Here is a 19,354-nt window from a genome sequence, read left to right as displayed (position 1 = left end):
ATTAAAGGATCACATACTGTATGCTAATATGTCATACAAAGTCAGGCCTGATAAGGTAAGGCCTGAAAACATATTAAAAATATGTATTCTAAAAATGACACAGAATTTACACTGGAACTAAATGTTGCTCACATTTATAATGCCCCTGAATATACATCGAGAGTAATACTGGTCACATTTATAATACCCCTGAATGTACACTCAGAGCAATACTGGTCACATTTATAATACCCCTGAATGTACACTGGGAGCAATACTGGCCACAACTATAATACCCCTGGATGTACACTGGGAGTAAGGTTGCTCACATCTATAATACCCCTGGATGTACACTGGGAGTGATACTACTCACATGTGTAGCTTGGTGTGCTCTGCATATATGCTTGTTGTGGCCTTGGCTGAACTGCACATAGTGAAGTGGCAGGAAGCCTCTTTTTTCTGTGTGACTCATCTCCTTTATATGCAGCTGACTGGAGTGGCGGCTGAGAGGGAGATTGATCGAGTCTGTGCTCACGTGTTTGGCTTGTCTGGACCTTGCTTATGACTCACTGTCGTCCGCTGGCCATCCCCGGCTCACCGCCTCTGAACCCAGACTCTGGGTTTGAGCGGCATCCTTTAGCTTTCTTCCCTCTAACGCGATAAAAGCCAAGCTCAAGTTTGGTGTATGTGCCGGTGTCACCATAGCGACTGATTCTGCAATGAAAATGTTTTTTTTTTTTGATCTGCAGAGTCTAGCCGCCAGCTCAGCACATGCGGCGTAGCTTTCTGGCGGGATTCAGATCTGATATCTCGTCTCTGTATCATTTTACAGTCTGGCTCATTCATGTGAGCCCTCAAAAAAATAAAAAATTCTCTTGGAGACATCTTCTCTGATCTACTGCCACTGCTTTGTTCGTGTAAAGCAACAGAACGTTTAGAATTTAACAAAAAAAAAATATGTATGACAGAAATATGTGGATTAAATGGAATGAACATTCACTTGAAGAAATATCGCTTCATTGCTATAGCTCCAATCACCCATGGCGATCACCCACATATGGACATCCAGGTCATGACACCCATGTGAATATTATATAGAACCAGTTATGCTGTCAGGCTGTGCTCTGCTGGCTCTGCCTCTTCAATTTTGTTTCTCAGTTTTTCCTCTGCACCAATCGTGTGAAAGTCAAAACAGTCAGTATCTATCTGCTCCACAAAGGAAGTCGCACCTTTCTGACAAGATCCTCGTGTATGAATTATGGAAACGGTGTAAATAGAAAAAAGCTCTTTAATCGAATGTTTCCCTCAGCTAATGAAATGTCTCTTTCCTTATCAGAGTCCCTTATAATCCATATGTTAATGTCTACTGTAGAACTATTTATCTCTGCAATTTGCTTCCTTTTCTCTCCCTGTGTGTTATCTGAAATTATGCTGTAAATTTTACCGGGTGAATGATTATGCTTATCGACCCGCCCATAAACCTCATATTCAAATTTTGTTGCATGATTAGTCTTATTTATCTATATAATTGGATTGGGCTTGCCTTAAAGGATCTGCGAATGTGAGCCACTGATTTAGACGGCCAGACAAATAAATGTCTGTGGAGATGGTCCACATAATTGTGTTTTAGATTCATTCCATTTGGATACAATCAATAGTTTTACCCTTGAATTTTGGACACTAATCAAGTTATGCTTGCCTATGAGATTATTGAAGAGAAAATAACCTCGGGCCTGGCGTCAGAATGAGACAACACAGAATTTACTGCAACGCGGATTAGTGTTTAAAGACTGCAGAGATTTGCACAGGCAAAGTGTGAACACTGCAGTACAATGCATTACAAATGTTTCCGGCGTGGTGTGATTCATGCAAACATCCCCACCCTCCCGGACGCAGATGCCCTGGAGCTGGGCCAGGTCGGGGCCGGACCCCGCCGCTGTCTGGACAGACTGTTTATACCTAGGATCTAATTGTGTCAAACACCTAATCCAAATAAAAGTAACGCTGGCATGGGTTCAGTGTGTGCTCACATGAATATTCAACTGGAGTTTTCATGGCCAGCCTTCACAGCTCTGCAGACGGTTCTGTGAATCTAAATTTTCTCTCACAAACAGTGATAGAATATGCTCTACTAAAGCATTGCAGTGTTGGTGCCACTTTATGCTTAGTCTCCTTATCACTATGTAGTGAAGTAAGTAATAGGAACATGTATTTTTATGTACAGTAAGCAGATACACACTCATGTTGTATTTCATAACCCTTACTTGGTACAATATGTACTACGGTAGTGCGGAATCATTTAGTATATTATTAAGTACACACTGACTGTGAAATGAATATAAGTGACGCCAAATGGTTATGCAAGGGAAAGCAAGGTTATATCTATCAGTTACAATTCCATATAGGGCCAGCAGCTTGCTTTGTAATTAGAAATTTAGAAATGTAGTTGCTCAGTTTGATCCACACTCTGTTGTTCCCTTTCTGGTGGAGTGGGAAGTTTCCTCTGGTCAACATACAAGACAGGTGCACAGGCCAATTGGCATGAGAGGATATGGTTATGAGAAGTGAAGGAGTGTCTTTAACCCCAAAAAATTGATTTCACAATGGCATGTTGCACTTGGCAGAAATCAATATCATCTCCGTTAACTAATTGGATTGCATGTTTGTTGCACCCCCAGAAATGGAGAATGTGAGATGTTTTCTGGAATTATTTCCTGTAACATAATCAGAAAAAGAAGTAATTAATAATGCATTTGAATTTCATCCTGCTGTTATATAAATCTTTGCGATTTAAAAAAGAATTCTCAGTCTTGCCTGTGGATTGTGAGAAACAATCTCCAGCAATAGACATGTAATTACATGGTGCTCCCCATATTAATGCTGCCACATGGTGCAGCTTGAAGTTCGCTGTGTTACTATTAATCAGTAAATAATAAGTGGCTGAGAAAATGGATGCTCCAGTCTGAGGGCAATGCTGATTTCTTTTTGCTGTCGTTTGAAGCAGAGGCCTCATTAGAACTGCAGAGATGGTGGATGAAAAAGCAGATCATTTATGACTCCTCGAATGAGGTTTTTATACAGCCCGGGACAGTAGGATGACTAATGACTCCATATGGTTCTTCATCAGCCTGTCCTAACTATGGTTGTCCTGTAAGTATGCAAACATGAAGCAGAATAAGGAGAAGAAAACGTAACATGGCTGAATATGTTATAGTTTTTTTTTTTTTTCCTCCTCCGGGCTAATTTATTTTCCCTGACTCAGCAGAAATCAGTGTGGGAACTGAGTGGCGGCAGACTACTGTATACCTGCAGGTGTTATTGACAAGGATTAGCACTCGGATTAGCGATGGGAGAAGTGCCAGCGATGGGGGGGGGGGCAGTCACACACACATCATGCAGTGCAGTGAATTCAAACCGCCCCCCACCCCTGAGCAACCCTGCCACTGACACATACTGCATTCCAAAGTCGCAATGCACAGCGGGATAGGGCCTTTTCAATGTTACACCAGCAGCTCAGGCACTTAAGTCTGAGACATGACCATACAAACATCTCCCGGTGCACCATAACACATCGCTTTAAAGGGACAGTGCCCAGTTTCAGCACCATGCATAGCATTGTTGGGTTTTATACTGGGGCCCTTTGATGACTTCATCCAATGAATTCTTGCTCCAGTATTATTTATGTAAACTATGAAAAAAGACCAAATGTAAAACTCACATACAGTACAATGGAGTTGATCAGGGTGCTTAATGGCCCATGGCCTGTAATGATAGCCTGAATGCATTTATAATAAAAGAGATCAGGGTCCAGAGACATCAGCTGTCAGGGGTAGCGTGAGGATTATCTCATTTTCAGGCGAGGGAGGGCCCCCTTTCTTATTTTATGTGTCCGGCAATATCAGTAGCTCTCGTTGTGTTTCAGCTTGTACTAGCTCAAAGCAATATGCACTTCAGTGAATTAAAACAGGGAAACTGTAACTTCCTTTAGTATTTACTGACCTTTAGAAGACAATTTCATTAAAACCATAACGGTCGGTGTGCACACTAAATGGTGTTAACCGTCAGTTAATTGAAATAAATTTAATTAACAGTCCTCCCATGAATTGAGATGGAGATCTCTTTTGTTTCACAGAAGCAGCCCACTTCTCCTCGGGTCGTACAAAGCCCTAGCACCACCACCACAGACATCAGAGACGGGTTTTTTCCCTCTCTTTTTTTCGGGTCGAGAATATCCCACCTCATTTCCAGTGAACATGTTTTGTACATATAAAATGTATATTTTATGCTACATCTACACATTACTCCACGGTCCGCTGCTTAAAGGGTGCCACGGGCTGTTTTGGCACTGCGAGGTGTATAACGTGACACACTTTTGGACACGCTGACACATTGGCCACTGGCTATAGCCTAACCTATGTTTTATTGTAATTCAATGTATAAAAACAAACATCCTTTGAGATGTTATGATGAAGACGGTTTTATAACTGTATAAAAATATATACACCTCTTCCAAGTAGAAAAAAATAACATAAACTCTACATGGCGACATAAATGACTTAAATCCCACTAGACTCCCAAAGTGAAGGTGTTTTCTGTGTGCGTGTTCACATTAAACTCATGGCCGCTCAGGCTGATGTGCTGTTTGCCTCCTGAGCCACAGTGCTTGTCTGCAGTGGGGGGCAGCGACTAGAAAGGGACCTCCGAGCCGTGTGAAAACTGCCAGTGCCGATCATCCTCAAACAGCTCCCCATGTCGTCGCTGTCGGCGGCACGCACGCGGCAGCACAGCCAGCGCGCCTCCATCACCCGCTTGCCTAGCCGCCCCACCTCCGTACACCACCCCACCCCTGGGGCCCCGGCAGCGATCAGATTAGATCACGTGTCACGGCAAAGCCAAAGGTGTGGAGACGCCAGGGCGGAGGATGGTATTCAAATGTGACATGAAAATTATAGATTTCAATTTCAATTTCTCTGTCGGTCCTGCCTTGCATATATGACAGTTTTAAAAATGCCCTTGACTTAGTGCAACGCATCTCACATCTGCACCAGGGTGACTTGGAAGTCGTCAGCTGTGGCTTGAGTTGTGAGGTTAACTGACCCATAGCTCACACACGCTTCAGTGGCTTGATTCGCCGAGGATATTCTTACCGTTTATATACGCCTCAGGTAGAAAACTGGAAAAAAATGGCGATTAATGAAATATGCAGGAACTGTCTATCAAATCCCACCCAAGATGATGAAATTGCATTGCAATGTTGAAATATGAGCTTGTTCAGCAAGCAGACTTTTGCTGACCGCGTAGTGTCTGTGGAGGGCCGCACAATTGAATTATCAGGAGGATTCAGAGCGCCCCACGCAAGAGGCATGAAGGGGGGAAAAAACACATGAACAATGCGAGATCAAATGAAGCCCAGGCCTGACTGGGGCTGTTCAATTATTTGTGACATACTGGCATTTACTCCTTTGGCTGGCTCTGACGGTAAAAGGATATTGGCGTCACATGTGAATGTGACAAACTCGGCAGATTGTAAGAAGGCTCCGAGGGAAAAAGGGGACGGGGGGAAAAACGGAAAGACTTTTAGGAAATTGGAAAGGTCAAGGTGATAACAGGTTAATTATTCGAGAATATAGACACTCGGAGAGATATCAAATATTACTAATGTTATATGACATGTTATTTTTGTTATCCTATGACTAATTGATCAATAGTTATATATAGCCGTGTGGAGCATGCAGAGACAGTAGTTGTGGCTCGCAGGTTGATAATGCCAAATGGGTCTTTGGCATTCAAACAGACGTCAGCGACTCTTTCGCTTTGTTCTCGTGAGCAATTGTGATATTCCTGGAATAATTTCAGGCACATAGTAGATGCAAGCATGTATGGAGAACGAGAGCCTTGGCCTCCTGAGAAAACGCCCCCACCCCACCCCACCCCACCCCACCTCACCCCAACCCAACCCACTCCACCTCCCCACAAAAAGCACGCCTGTCACTCACGGTGCTCTTCACTTTCTCATCTGCCAACTTGTGTGTTCGAGTCATTAGTCATTCAGCACAGCGTGATACTGACAGATGTTTGCTGAGGATTAGTTTGCATTATTAGTCTGTGTTCTTAAAGGCTGACTGTTGCCAAGCATGCAAGAGAACAGACAGGATTTTTTCTCTTATAATCAGTGCTAAAGGGATCAAACATTACTTGGATGCAACGACTTGCATCTACTATAGAGGATGCTTTGGAGAATTTGTTATTTTCTGATGTTGATTATCTATTTGTTCAGATATTTACATTTATTCTATAGGGTACCACTTTCAAGTGATGTATTATTAATATAATTCTGTATGTGTTAATGTGCTCAGTATTGACAAGCCAGTCCAAATATTTTTAATGGTTCACTTGGAATGACCCCATTGGGAAAGGTATTATCTCAAATGCAGTGGAAAATATTGAAATTGACATTTGACCCCCATCAGACAAGTGGTGGACTATGACAGACCCAGGAACTTGCACAGTGAATGCAACTGTTTCGGAAGAGGTTGGGGTTAAACGCTCTGCACTCTCTTCCAATTCACCCACCACATAAAAGACACCTTGGCAAAATCACTCTCACTGTCATACATGCAAACATATGTGTGTGTGTGTCTGTGTGTGTATGTGTGTGTGTGAGAGAGAGAGTGAGTGTGTCTCTGTGTGTTTGAGAGGAATCCAGATGGATCCCATGGCCTCATTTACAAAATTGTGCATGGGCAACTGAACACAGTGAATGAATGGACCTCTCTATGGCGCATTGGTTCACCCCAGAAGCTTTTTGCGTGGCGCAGTAAATGGATCAGTTTGATTACCTCTTAAATGACCTCTCCTTGAGTGGGCTTTTCCAGCAGTGGGCTTAATTTTCATGTGCAAATTAAATGGATCCGGGCGTGGAGACTTGGCGGAGGAGTTCAGGCACTGTCATGTTCCATCTACTCCAGGAAAACAAGGTCTTCTCCTCTTGTCGGCATCGGGGACCCTGCGGTGGCAGCCGAGTACGGTAGTCCTCCCGCACACACAATACATGGCACGCGCCACTCATTTTCTTAAGCCGTCAGAGCCCGCAAAGTGTCCGCATCCGTGTCTGGGATGCGGGGGGGGGAAGCTTTGAAACTTGAAATTGCTCAGGTCGACCAGGAGCCAAGAAGGCATCCATTCCTCTCAGGGGCCGAGCTTCTCAGAATAGATCTATACCCAGGAACGCATGATTTATGCCATGGCCGGTGTGTTTATGGCTCCGACTGAGGAGAGCAGAGGAGAGGAATACAGAGGAGCGGGGTGGAAGAAAGGTGTTTATTTCGAGCTGTCCTCCATTATGTCACATATGTCCAGATGGACCATTGCTCATGGTAAATGTATGGTAGGCCTCTGGCCAGGCTGCTTTTATACCTACCATGTGCTGCCCCAGGGATGATTAAGTAGCCGGCAGGCTGGACGATGTAAATCTCATTCCCGGGCAGTTACATTGTAGTGAAATTTTCCAGTTGCACTTGTTCTTTTTTCCTCTCCTTTCCTTTCCGTTCTGTTCTTTTCTTTCCTTTCATTTCCATTTTTTTTGCTGAATGTGCTCTCTGAAGCATTGTCTGCGAGTGGGTGCTTTATCTCCAGTCCTGTCCTGTGAACTGAACTTTAAATCCTCCGTGGAGTAAGAAAGTATTGTAGGGGAGAAAGACTATATTACACCCCGGGACCTCAAAAAAGTGTGGGTTCAGAAGTATGGTTAAAGCTAAGCCTGGTGGGCAGCTGCTTTGACATTTGTTTTGCTCAGTCGGTGGAGCTTCTCGCTGGAAAACAAATGACCTTGTTTTGGGTAAACAATAACGGAAATGGAATGCTTTATAAGATGTCACCTGGAGCAGGTATGCATGTGGCATATGCATACAGTACACACACACAAAAACACACGCACGCATGCACACACACACACACACACACACACACACACACACACACACACACTCAGGCTAAATCATCCATGCTGTAATGAGCTGGTGGCAGTCAGTGTGCTGCAGAGCTCCATTAGCGCGCACACATACACACACACACTGAAATGGAATTGTGTGCATCTGTCATAAAGCCCCATCTCAACTTTGACCCCGTTAACAAACGGGATATGTCATGCATCTCCAAAAGCGCGCTGCATTTGTAGTGGATAAATGCGCACATATAGACATGTACATGTGCTGTGAGGATGGCACAGAACACCCTGAGTGTTTATGCATATTTATGCACATACACTACGCTGTCCGCGCCTAAACATACATAATAAGACGTGAATTTATCTGTGGGAGGGTAAGCTCTGCCCTCAACGTTGTGGAGAATCTTTTGGAAGGTATAGCAAAATGCACCCATGTTTCATTTATTAATTTATATATAAATTCTAAACAAATTCTGCCCATAGGGTTGCAATATGTACTGCTCAACTGAGGTCAACCACCAACAGAAAAGTACACCGGTGGAGAAAGCTGCGACTTGATCAAGGTATAAAGTGTTTGTTTCAGACTGCTGGTATTTAAGTATGCACATGTGGAAATCATTGAGCTCAAGTTATTGAATTTAGCCCGTGCTCCTCTTGGACCCTGCGTGAACAATCATTCCTAATGATAAGTCTTATCAAGTCATTAGACGTCATTGTGATAAAATAGTATGCCAGGGCACTTATCTGCCAGTCTTAAATGATTTTGAAAGAATCTCAAATGGTGAATTCTCTGACACACTGCATCAAGCATGGCACGGGTTGATTCTGATGTGATGCAATTAATTAATGGAAGACTGCTCTGTATTAATAAATGATGCAATCCTTCCATTAAGTGTGTTATCTCTCCCCCTCTCTCTTTGCCGGGCAAATTAAAAAGCGAAACTTTGAGAGGGAGAACATATATCTGATGTCACGCATTACAGAGTTGAAATCCTTCAACAAGTCCATTCAACAAGCTTTTTCCTTCATCGTGAACAAGCCAGATTTTTTAGAGGCTTTTGCACAACATGTATCGGTAGGACATTGATGAGTTTTATTGTTGCTATTCCATTTTGAACTGCCCTTATGATGTATCTTTTTTGTTTTGCATGACTATTTGATATTCATGAGGTGTCCGACTGTACAAACTTGGCATGCCTCTCAGTGGGGATAAATTATTGAGAGTACTTTGGAGTGTGGCAATTGAAAGTCAACTCCATCAATTATTAACTGGCCAGTGTACAATAATAATTGTATTATTTTCTTTTTGAAAGGTTCGACTTCTCCGAATCATTTGTCACTATCTAGGGACGGGAGGGCCTTACTGCAAATGCGTGTTTCACGGATGGGTTTTGACAGGGCTGCCTTTTCATCAAGATTTCCCCAGATAGGATTTGCATCTATGACAATTGCGGTTGGACATTGAGGATGTTTACATTTTGTTAATTTTGTTTTTCTTTTACATTTTTTTCTTTCACAGGAAAAGCGGGCCATGTCCCCATGTCCCTAATGAGATTAGTCCTTGGATCACTTGCCATCCTGTGCATTACGATGAGAATGAGCCATGATGCACCCCCTCCAACACACACACACACACACACACACTGTTCTCTCAGCGTCGGCAGATCATACTGAAACATGCGTGCCTTCCTTTATTCGACCATATCCTCCTTATTCGTCATGGTCAGGCAGCCTTACTGTCGTCCAGGCTCGCGGCGGCAGCAGTGCGTGCTGTCCGTGTAGGAGGTTGGTGTGGGGGATTCCTGTGGACAATAGCACGAGGTGCGGCGTGGGAGTATCGGAGGAGACATGTGTAATGCGTGGGGAAGGAGCCAGCGATGCACTTTCTGCCAGCCTTGTTCTCTCTCATGTCTCTCTCATCTCTCAATCTCTCTCTTTCTCTCTCTCTCTCACTGGCTCGCTGTCTTCTCGCTCTCTGCTCAGATGTCCTGAGACAATCATACAGCTGTCTAATGCGCTCTCTCTACTTTGCGGGCGAGAGAGGGGACTGTGCATCCATCATCCTCCAGGGTGCCAGTCTTGCCCCGCGCCTGCCGAGCTCCAGGCCGGACTGGAAGGGCGCCAGGTGCTTTTTTGGATCTCAATTTTGGCTCCTCTTGTGCCGGCGTGCTTCCAGGCTTACCCCCAACAAACCCACCCCTATACTATCCCCCACACTTGCAATCCCCCTGAATCTTGGGCCTTGTCCATGTTAGCCAGCAGGCCTCACTGGTATCTAATCTACTCTGAGGCTGGATTGTCTGAGTTTTGTTGATCAAAAAGAAGCCTTATGGTGGAAATAATGGGGTGTTCAGTATCCATAGGACATAACTGTGAATTCTCACTACTGTTGTTTCTGAGTTGTTTTAAAGGCCATTAAAGATAAGCTAGCGTTTTTTTTTTACCTTTAACGGGCTACCATTCAACATCAGCTTTTTTTAAACGATACAGCAATGTCAAGACAACAGGTTGATGTGATGGAAATGGCCCTGTTTAATGACATACAGTTAGTCACTACACAGAGTTTAGGTATGTGATCTTTGAGATGCTTTGGGATGCTTCGTCAAAAGATCAGAGGCAAGCCAGTGACAGCTGTGGGGTGCATGCCTTCTAAACCCACAAAGAGCCTCATTAATGATGATGAAAGTAGCCAGAGCTATTAGACCCCTTGTTAGTGTGACCTGACTAAGACTCCTTTGAAAGATGATAGCTTCAATCATACCTCGCACGATAAAAAAACAACAATGACATAAAGAGTGCTAAAAAAGTTTTGACTCACAAAATGTGATTGACATTTTCCAAGAAACGATTGAATCCCCATCCATTCTTAGCACCCATGTTACAACGTATCCCCATCCATGATTTCTAGCACCCATGCCACAATAATGTAGCATCCATGCTGCAAAATTAATGGTGCATGTTGTTGATCTGGAAAAATGTAATCTTAAAAAGTGCATGAGATGTTGGTATGTAACATTTAGCCTTGGTGCATTTGGCTCAATACTTGTAATGTTACAGCTAGGGGTGGGCGATATGGACAAAAAATAATATCTCGATATTTTTTGTGATTTTGACGATAACGATAATTAGGTGATATCCTTAAAACAAAATGTTTTGTTAAAGTCTGAGTTACTTTACCGCCAATTATTTATGAATAGCATCATTACAATAATAATCAATAACCTAACCTGTGACTTTTTAACCAAATCAAGCAATGCATTGTCACTCTATGACACATTTCCAATTCTGCCCCCACTTGGGTGTGTGGCAATGACATGGTCTAGCCAGCTACATTAGAGAAGATGAATAGGCCTAAGTTTCCCAAGAGAAAGTCTGAGGCTGAAGTTCCTTTCAAACCTTTACATAGGATTCACTGTAAAACTAAGCAGACCAACAGAGTACATATCAGTTATTTCCTTCTATGTTTTGTTTAAGAGCACTAGACTTCCAAGAGGCTAGCATTCCAAGTTACAGAATAGAAACTAATGTGTTAGCTTATGGCTAATGTATATGAGAAATCCCATAGAGATGCTAACGGTTAGCATAATCGGTAAACGTAGATATTTACAGCGAACTTCAGTCCATTTACAAAAGATTTACTTGAGAATAGTTCTTTGTTTACAACTGACTATTAAAATACTCAAAGGCTAATGTTTTCTCTCCATATAATACCGTGTTGGAAAAAACGTGACTGTCTCATCAATGCTACTTGAACAGATACTTGACAAAAGTAGCAACATAAAATCCCAAGTAGGCTACTCTCGCTGCACAAAATAAACATTAGGCGTGCGTGGGACAACATTGTGACCCACTGGTGATCACCTGACACTTGCTCTGCTGCAGCCAGGGGCTTCTCCCCATACACCTCCTGGGAATTTATGAGTCTTCAATGCGTGATTGAGTGTTTTTTCCCCATAAGTAATTTAAATACTCGATAATGTCAAATTGCACATCGTTAAAACAACAATCACGATATTATCACAGACGATATATATCGCCCACCCCTAGTTACAGCTACAAATTGCTTAGCTTTAGGCACAGTGTGTACTTCTCACAGCTTTTCCACGGGCAATTATAGGAAATGCACACGCATTCAGCTACTGCCACAGCCTTGAGAGAGTGGTCTGCTAGCTCTGAAAGGCCTCTATGTGACCCGGCGTCGTTCTCTATCCTAAACACGCCTGGCAGACCAGCGCAGAGTAAAGTTTCTTTAGCACTGTCTATTAATCATCCCCTAAAAGCCAACACGCCAAGGAGGAGAAATTGGAAGGGTGAGGCAGGCCAACCTGACAAGAGGCTTTTGAGGGGCATTTTTTTGCTTCTTGTTTTGCTTTTTTTTTTAGCCAGAGGTGGTGGGTTGCTCGGGCCACAAATGAGCTCCACAGAAAAAGAAATGGTGTTGAAGGAGATGGCTCAATCCACCTCAACCAGTCATTTTGCACACACACACACACACACGCACACACGCACACACACACACACACACACACACACACACACATACTCAAAGTCACACACACAAACCGAGTAGTTAGTTACTTGCTTCTCCAAAGTCACTCTAGGTGAGGCCAAGTCCATGTCACATACAGGTTACTGCTGTATAATCACACAACACTACATTTTTCACTTTTCCACTACATTTGTCATTCCATTCTCTTCTGTGGCTCAGTCTCTGCGGATTCAATATTTTCCAGCACTATAGATGGAGGTGACATCATTAATACAACACGGCAACAAAGCCGTGCCATGCAGTCATGCAAGAAGCACCATTGCTGTATTTATATTTATTTCTTTACTCTATTATCTGCAGCTGTTCCACTAAGAAGGATCTCATGCATTTTACGAGCCCAAGGGAGTATGGGGTGTTATTTCAATGATATACTGCTTTAATTGAGCATCTTTTTATATGGAGGTCTATCATTAATATTGCAGTGAATGCAATACATGGGCTTTCCCAGCGGTGTGCGAAACAGGTTGAAACCTTTTCCGGCCGTCAGAAGCGCTAACTTCGCGTATCTCTCGCGGCTCCGCCAAGCAGGGGCCTGCACTGTCCATGTAGCCCCGTCGCAGGGTCACCCACAGATAAGGAGAGATTGGAGCAGGAGCAGCTTCCCCAGATCTTGGGTGAATCGAAGAGGAACGAGGCGCTCGATCGATTACTTGCTTGTGCGCTGAGCATGTGCCTGAGGTGGAGAAAGAGCTTCACGCCTCAGAGAGAAAGAGAGAGACAGGGGGAAAGAGTGAAAAAGAGAGAGGTGTAGCAGTAATTATCTAAACATCCCCAACAGTGCAGTGTTTAGTATAACCTTCTGCCACTGTGTGTATAGCCTTACTGTACATTCTGCCTGTTGGTTTTTTTTTTTTTTTGTAGTACACAAAAATGTGGAAGGAAAGTCAATTCCCTCCTTCGAAATGTGACCTGGGGGTTAGTTGCTGTACTTCTGCCTGACCAGCTGTAAAATTAGGAGAAGGGGGTGGGAGGCACTCCTTTCAAACCAAACGGGGTATCTTAGCCCGGGCTCTCGGGGGTAAATAATTCATATTAAAAACTGCTCTCACAAAGCACTCGATATACGCCAAGGGCTCTAAAGAATAACAATTTGCCAAGCAGGTTTTTAAAAAATGCACACGCCGGTAACACAAGATTGGTTGACTCGAGAAGTGTGTTGATATAAGCATATCTGTTTCTGAGACCTTCCTCGAGCAAAAACAATTTTTTTCTTCTTTGCCCTAGATGGAGAACTGTGTTGCATTTCCTTCATGGTGTTTCTTAATTTGGTGATTAAAAAGGCAGATTTAATATACTGAACCAAAGCAAGCAGCTGAACTGAGAAAGGACTCACTATACAGTATGGAATTCAAATGGGCTTGTATTTGAAACAGATGTTATGGACTTTTTGGAATTTTTTAGGAATGACAAACTGCCACAGTATTTACCCTATGGTTTCCACGATAACAATTAGAGATGAGAAAGCAAGCATTGTAGCACTTTGAGCGCTAAGGCAATGACATCCTGTGTCATAGCCAGTTGAAATGCTACTACACACACACACACAAACATACAGTCCACAAATTGCTCAATGGGTCTGATGCACATTAATCTGCGATCAGATGCCAGGACCATCCAACGCTATTAATGCAGCGCTCACCTAATTGGCCGACTTGCTTTCTTAATGCAATCACATTCTAAATGTGTCTGTCTCAGTAATTTAATAACGGCCATTTCATGCCACTCTGACTTTTCAAACAGCTTGCTCTGGGCCACCGCAGGGACTGGGTATTGATTGAAACTCATGAGCAGAGCTGTGTGCGTGTTTGTGAGTGTGTATGGTGTGTGTGTGTGTGTGAGAGAGAGAGATACACAGGCTTCTTCCCAGCACCCACACACACCCTTGGCCTTAATAACACGTTGGCCCTATCCCACCTCTTTCCCAGCCCCTTGAGAATCCCCCCAGCGTGTCCAGCTCCCTCTTCCACCCACCCCCAATAATCCCCACACCCAGTCACTTACCCCCACCCCCACCCTACCCTACCCCACAGCCCCCTATGCGTTTCAGCCGGCAGCCTTCACCCCTCAGCAGCGCCACCACCCACCACACCCTCAGGGGCCTCTGTTTCCGGTCCCCACGCCGAACATGACAGCTCCCTCCCCGGGCGCTCTCCCGCCCCTGACGGCCCGGCCGTAAATCCCCCAAGCACGCCCTGGATCCCCACCTCAGCGAGCGTCTGAGTGAGTGGCTGAGCGAGCGAAGGTGGGTATTAAGGAGTCAGCTGGCATCGGTTGGTAGTGCTATCGGTGGTTGTTGTGGCTAGATAGCTCACTCTTGCGCTGCAGCTCCAGTTCCTCTCTGGGGCCTGGCATGTCCTGTCCTGTCCTGTCCTGGCATTCTGTGTTGTGTTGTGTTGTGTTTGTTAGTGTTAGTGGTGGTGTGGCGGAGTCGGGGAGAGAGAAGGGGTGTAAGAAGCAAAGGGGGGAGTGACGAGGAGTGGACAGAGGCGAGAGATAAGCGCAAGACGGATGGGGGTCAGGAGGGCCGCGCCGGCACAGCTCGCGCTCCATCCCTGCGGAGAGGGGGAGGCCGGCGGACAGTTTGTTTGAACAGGCTGGTAAATTATTTGGCCGCGCTGACGTGGATTAATGCGGCCTTTAGCCTCGCGCTCCCCTTCACCTCCCTCTGCCGCCACAAACACCACCACCACCGCTGTGGGCCGGAGGCAAATGCGGCCACCCGAAGAAAAAAAATATATGGAATTTTAAAGGCTGACCCCTCACATAGCCCAATGTGAGAGGGAGCCTTGAATGAAAAGGTGACAGGAAAATATGACCCAGGACTGTCAGTGATTTTATTTTAAATAGACTGATGGAAATCTTGTGCATGCCTTGAGCACAGTTAAAATAGCTCCCATGTCTATATGATGTTATTTTTTTTCCCTCCAACAGAAATGATATCTTGACAATGTACCTTTTCTCAGCCGGTGCTGTTAAAGATAATTCCTCTCGCAGTAATAGATGGGAGTAGCAGGAGGAGTGTTCATTATAATATTTAATGTGTGCGTGCCCTATGGCCTTTATCTTTGATCTCTTCCCCTCATCCCAGTTCTTTGCATATTTCAGTGTGCCAGAAACACTGAATCTCTGTGTTTGAAATGTAAAACACAGCAGGAAATGTACAGATATAATAACATGCACTCTGGCCAGACTTGTCTGCATTGAAGGCTGCTTCTGAGTCTATGGTTTTCAAGTATTCTGTAAAAGCCTACACTTGCAAAATCACATTGTTCACAGAAAATATTAAGTACTAATGAAACAATATAACAAATATTCACTGGCTGTAAGTATGCAGCAGAGATATGTGTTGTATTGTATGTATTGTACATGCATACAAGTATGTGTGTGTGTGTTACAGTATGTATGAATATGTATGTGCAAGCCTGCATATATGTGTAAGTATGTGCCTCTCAGGTCAGTCCTATAGCCTCCAGTGGTATATATGTGCACTGGTGTGTCACGTATACCAGTTCACCCCTATGTAATATATTTGGATTGTTGTGTGCCCACTCACACTTTGACACTTTGTAAATATATATGCATGTACAAGTACTAGTGCATACTATAACTAAGCATGGATGTGCTTGTGTGTGTGTTTGCATCTGTGTGCATTTGGTAGTGCCTGTCTATGTGTGTGTTTAGTGTGTGTGTTTAAGCTCACATGTGTGTGCTGTGCCTGCCTGTCTCCACTGCTGACCCTGCTCTAGTTCTACCACCACCACCACTACACACACTCACACACACCTCGTGTCTCCTCTCCTCTTTCCTCGTTCTCTTCTCTCTCTCTCTGCCCCCTCTGCTTTCCCTCCCTCCCTCCCTCCCTCTCTCTTTCTCTCTTTCTCTCTCCTGCTCTCTCACTGCTTTCCCAGCTGGCAGAGGTCACTGGCTGGATGGCTAAGAGGTCTCAGCTTACCCCTCCACCCTCCACCCTCCCTCCATCCTTAACAGGGCCACATCACTCCGTATCTCGGCCCGACCTCCGGGCTGCCTCCCCTGTCACACACAGACACACACACACTCCTGCACCGGCCTGGCAGAATTGGGGATTAGGATGACCGCAGCAGCCTGCCGGTGGAGCCAGGGCGGTCTTCATTACCCAAACCCGATCCCTGTGTTTACCCATTACTCATGCAGAACCCGATGCGTTTCAGTGCCGTGTCTGATCACCGAAAGAGAGAGGGAAGGGATGAAAAAAACAGATAAATAAACAAACGAAGCAGAACTAAATGGGAAAGAAGAGCAGATGTAAGTTTTATTTTCCCCCGATGTGTTTTATTGATGGCTGCTGGATGCGTTCGGTGCGCGTTTTCGCTCTTTATCGGAGCGTGGCCCCTGCATCTCAACACATGTGGCCCTGAGAAGACTAAAGCAACACCGTTTGTGGATTACTGAAATGAATAATTCAGAGGCAAATTCCCCCGTTGAAATGTCTAAAAGGTCCCTCGCTATGTTAGGCAAGAAAAAGTGAGTGTACAGTTGGTGTTGACAACAAAAGGTTCCACTTCAAATAAGACTCTCATCACATAAGCTCATTTGCATCGTCCTTTATCCATTTTAACATTAGACTTCTGCTCTCACTAAAAGCTCTAAAAATATGAATCATTTTAACATAATCTTTTTTTCTCTCTCTCGCTTCTCACACTTTATACACTTTTGTTTTCTACATGAAAAGTATAACAATTAGCTTTGTGGAGGCTCTTTTGAAGAATTTTCTGCAAAACTAAATTGCTGTCGGTGAGATTTTTTTTTTGTTGTTACTCAAGTAATGGCTAGGGCTTTGAAAGCGCCGTGTGATGTAACTCTGTGCCAATACCTTTTTTTTTTTTTTGCTCCTTTAATTGTGTTTGCTTACTCCCCGTGGCCACATCTAGGCTGCATCTAGCACCATCCAAAAACATTCCCCCCGCCATATCAAAAGTAATTCCACATCAGACGGGGGTGGTATTGGTCTGTCACGCTCCACACAATCCCTACAATAAAGTCCCCCTGATATCATTTTGTGATGCCTTCATCGCTATCAGTTTGTCAAGCACGACCCACTCTGTAGATCATTTCATAGCATATTTCATGTCATAACAGTCAATTACCACTAAAGTACATAACAAATACACTCTCATCCACTGCTCTTTTGACTCACAAAAACATTTGAAAGAGCTGCTCATGATTCATTTACGCACTCCTGCTTCTCATACCTCGCGAAAGGGCTTCTCAGAAGCAGGGAGCACTTTGGCTTTTGCATGTGATGGGTCGTCCCTTAAGCAGTACCCGTGTACGGTGCGCTGATGTGGGAAAGCGTGTTTCCTGAGGCTTTGTCTGTCTTTAAGAGCAAACCTTCCACCACCTGCTAGCACTGGGCCCCAGAGGGCCTGCTGTCTCTCAGCACCGACACACAGGCCTCGGGTTTCAGCTCCCATAGTCCCACTGCTGGTCAGGTGAGAGAAAGAGGGAGAGAGAGAGAGAGAGATAGACCGAGAGAGGGAGAGAGAGAAGCCCAGGGCTGTGAGATGAGAGGAGAACATGCAGGCCATATAGTTGAGGGGAGGAAGAGAGAGTGAAAGAGAAAGTGTGTGGTGAGTGAGCGAGTGCATGGAGAAAGAGAGGGAGTCTGTGTGCAGAAAGCGAAAAAAAGCACAAATAGCAAGAGAGGGTGGGCTGTGTATTTATGGATGTGTGGATTTGTATGGATGTTCATGTCTTTCTTTGTGTGCTGTACATGCAATTTTCCCTTTCTGAGCATTTTACACGCGTATGTATGTGCACCCGCATACTAGTACTCTCATGTTTAGCTTACATGTTTGTTTGTGTGTGTGTGTGTGTGCGTGCGCATGTATGTGTGTGTTACATACTTTATAATCGGTGGGAGTAGTTTTCTGACTGGACTCTGCTGGCACCTTTAGACTGCGGTCGGCTGCAGCTGGTGAGTGAACTGCTGCCCTTGGTTCACTGGCTGGCCTGCTGTCGAAGGGGAGCGTCGCTAATATTTGTTAGCGTGGAGACGTGTGGAGGAGTAAATATGGATTTATGTTGGGCGAGCATCACATCAAAGCCACATGTACTCATGCCAGTGGTGAAGTTCAATAAGACGGAGAGATGAAAGCTAATGAAAGGCAAACATGAGGATGGGGGGAGGGGGCTCTGTGGGGGGAGGTGTCAGTGTGTAGTGTGTGTGTGTGTGTGGTTGGGGGTGGTCTGGTGTGTGGGAGAAATCCAGCCAACCCACAGCATAGTATTAGTCAATAAGGCTGGATGAAAAGGGCTTCTCACATACTGTATGAAGACAGACACAAACCACACACTGTCTCTCTCTCTCTCTCTCTCTCTCTCTCTCTTTCTCACACACACACATACACACACACTACAGGGCTTAAATTTCACTGCGGGATTGCGGGTATTGCGCATAATTTGTTCAAGTCCCACAACTCTAGCCATCATAATGCGAGAAATTCCCGCATACACTTTTACAGCCTGTCTGATGATGTTAATATAATCATGAAGTGGCGTGAATGCGGTGCTATTGACCGGACGGATCAACTACCGAGTTGAATTGAACATAGCCTCATGCCGACGCAGACACACACACACACACGGAGAGAGAGAGAGAACCACTTTGCGCTTACGCAAATAGGCTACGCTACCATGGCAAACTTTTACATTTGGAAAGAGCTCCTTGGTAACTATCCTGCTAGCTCAGTCACGTCAACACTTGATCCCAGAAAGATTGTCTTCGACTTGTTAGTTTTTTGAACATTTATTGTATCTAACAACATAGAAAACATAATGATTTGCATCCGCATTTCCTTATTCACTATGCACAACTTTTATTCACTAGCCTAAAACCGTCA

The sequence above is a fragment of the Alosa alosa genome, chromosome 19, assembly GCF_017589495.1.
Source record: "Alosa alosa isolate M-15738 ecotype Scorff River chromosome 19, AALO_Geno_1.1, whole genome shotgun sequence".
Lineage (NCBI taxonomy): Eukaryota > Metazoa > Chordata > Actinopteri > Clupeiformes > Clupeidae > Alosa > Alosa alosa.
The sequence above is the reverse complement of the archived record's forward strand: the minus strand, read 5'-3'. Positions refer to the sequence as shown.